Genomic DNA, 2890 nt, shown 5'->3' with positions numbered 1-2890 from the left:
TTGTTCATATTCCATGGATATCATTACACTCATTATAAACCTTATTTTAACTCGCCATAATCCTTTATGTTATTATTGTTATTTTTCTCTGATTGTGTTTGTTTTGATTTTGTTGCTTTGATTAATACAGGGTGCGCAGAGAAACGTGAAATTTTGAAATAATCATAATAAACCAATTAATTGTACAAACAGCTTTTTGATGCTTAAAATGTGTTAGGCAAGAGTGGAAATTACATGAGAAATGTTGGAAATAGCAATAAATCTAAAGTCACTTTAAAAAAATAACATCAGTTAAGTGCTGTCATTTGCGCCTAACTCATTCATTCAATCGATTTCGAAAACTTATCATTGTGCGACGCAATGTGTTCTCTGGGATGTTGGCGCCATGTTCTTCAATATGAGTACTAAGCTCAAGAAGATTCCTTGGCCTAGTCTGGTACACAACGCTCTTTGAATGTCCCTATAGAAAGATGTCGCATACTTAGAGGTCTGTAGACCGTGGAGGCTAAGTGACGTTAGCGTTCCTTGAAATTATGCGCTCCCCAAACAAACGCCTCAGTGCTGTCATTGACAGATGGGCAGTGTGTGAGGTGGCTCCATCCTGTTGAAACCAGGTTTGCTGAATGTCAGTATCTGGAAAACCATGAAGCCGTGGAGCAAAAAATGTCTCCAGCATATGAATGTAACGTTTAGATGTGTCAGTTACAGTGGAACGATTACCAACCTCAAAGAAGTAATTATCCCTCGAAAAGACACTGCACACCAACCATACAGTAACTTTAAGGCTGTGTAACGGAGGTTGATGAAGTACATCGGGGTTTCTGTGTAACGCATGTTCTGCTTATTGACATGCCCATTTAAATGAAAGTGGGCCTTATGAGACATCCAAAGATTTTCAATGAAATCTGCGTCCTCATTAATTTTAGTCAGTAGCTGTTCACAAAATTGTAAGCGTAATTCACCGTCATTTGGTTTTAGAGCTTGAACAATCTGAAACTGCAGGCCGTGCAATATTTTTGCACACTCCGATGCTCAAGTCGTAATGATGAGGCGACTTTTCGTACAGAACGAAGTGGACTCCATTTCACTGTGACTCGCACTGAATCAACATTTTCTGGGGTTCGAACATTCACTATACGCCCAGGAGGTTTTTTCTTTAACGCAGAACCAGTCTCTTCAAAATTCCGAACCCATGATGATATGGCATGTGAAGAAGGAACTCAACTGAGGGGAGGAATATCATAATGGCGTCGGAACACTCGTTGTGCAGCTGTTAAACTATCGCCATTTTTGTTATACGCTCTCACGGGAAAGGCACGCTCCGCACCACTCCACTGCTCCATCTCAACTAAATGACCGTTACTACTCGGCATCATGACTTCCGTCCCCCACTCTTACGAGACTTGCAGGTGTACCAACAACAACTTGTCTTGTGCGCAAAATGTCCCGTTTCTCTGCGCCACCCTGTATTAAGTAAAGTGCTTGGTTATGGATAGCTGCCACCTGTGTTATAAGTTATGTTGTACAAAATGGTTTACCGTTGAAATAAACAAATAACTATGGTTTTAATAAGTTCATCTCGCATGAGCCAATAATAACGAAAGGGCCCATTCCTGCCCCCCTTCCCTTTTATTTCCGCCATCTTGTTTTAGCCAGCCGTGACGATTACCATTGGGTAGCCTCTATGGTCAGTCGTAGGTGATTAGTAGACGAGTGAAGACGTATTGTGACCTGTATTCCGTAGTTAAGTTTTATTGATTAGTGTTTTGTATAGTTTTTTATTAAGTGCATGTTTATAGAGTTAGTGAAGTTGACAAACAACATGTAGGTTGTGATTCCTGACATAGGCGTGCCACAACGCTTTGGTAAGAATTGTTTATTTTAACCTAGTTTGTAATGATGTATTAGGTTAGTTCTTTACCTGAAGAAGAGATCAGATTGCAAATATCGAAACGTAGTGTTACTGCTTTCTTGTTTCAGTGAACGGTGGCAAATGACCGGAAAAATCCTGTTTCCTTCACAAGTAAACTAGTACTAGTGTATTTTTCAAATAATAATTTACGAATTAAAAGTTTCGAAGGTCACACTTCAAAATATATATAATCTAGAATGTTTTACAATAACGGTAACAAATACTTGGATGAAAGTGGCAAATTTCGTCTTTCCATAACGTTGGCTGACTGTCAGATTTAAATTTGTTTAATAAAACAAAATATTGCTGATAAACCTATTGATTATTAGTTTTTACTTCATTCTAGTTCTTTTATTACGACCGGGATCAAATACTTGCGTATAATAGAATATGGACACTTTTATTAAAACAATCCAGTTAATATGTCCCACACATCTAAGTACACATCTAAATTACTTGTATCCATGGAAACATCGGAAGAAAGTTTCGGGGTATTTAAATGTTCTGAATTGCTCAGTATTATATTAAAAAATAATTCTAATCGCAGCCCCTCGGAGAACCACCCAACAAGGAACACGATATTAGGCACAGAGAGAGGTCCAGGACCGTCGGGTACTGTGACTTATTTTTATTATTTATATACTTTTTTATACGGTTTGTAGATATTAAATATTTTAGTATTCCTTCTGCTCTTATGACACACAAAATACGGAGTTACATCCTAGTTTTATCTACACATTAATTATCACAGCATAAAACACTGGTCCAATGCATATACAGGATGTCCTACGAGTAAAGTGACAAACTTTTCGGGTGGTTTATTTTCATAAAAATGTGAAAAACTTCATATACACATACGTCGGTAAACGCTTTGTTAGCGAGCTACGGCTAGCCAAAGACTTCACACGATTTTCCAGGTATGGACGGAAATAAAACGAAACCGATATTTGTATGGTGCAAGATAGTTTTTTAAGTTAT

The sequence above is a fragment of the Homalodisca vitripennis genome, unplaced genomic scaffold, assembly GCF_021130785.1.
Source record: "Homalodisca vitripennis isolate AUS2020 unplaced genomic scaffold, UT_GWSS_2.1 ScUCBcl_869;HRSCAF=3754, whole genome shotgun sequence".
NCBI classification, from domain to species: Eukaryota; Metazoa; Arthropoda; class Insecta; order Hemiptera; family Cicadellidae; genus Homalodisca; species Homalodisca vitripennis.
This window is presented reverse-complemented; position numbering follows the sequence as displayed.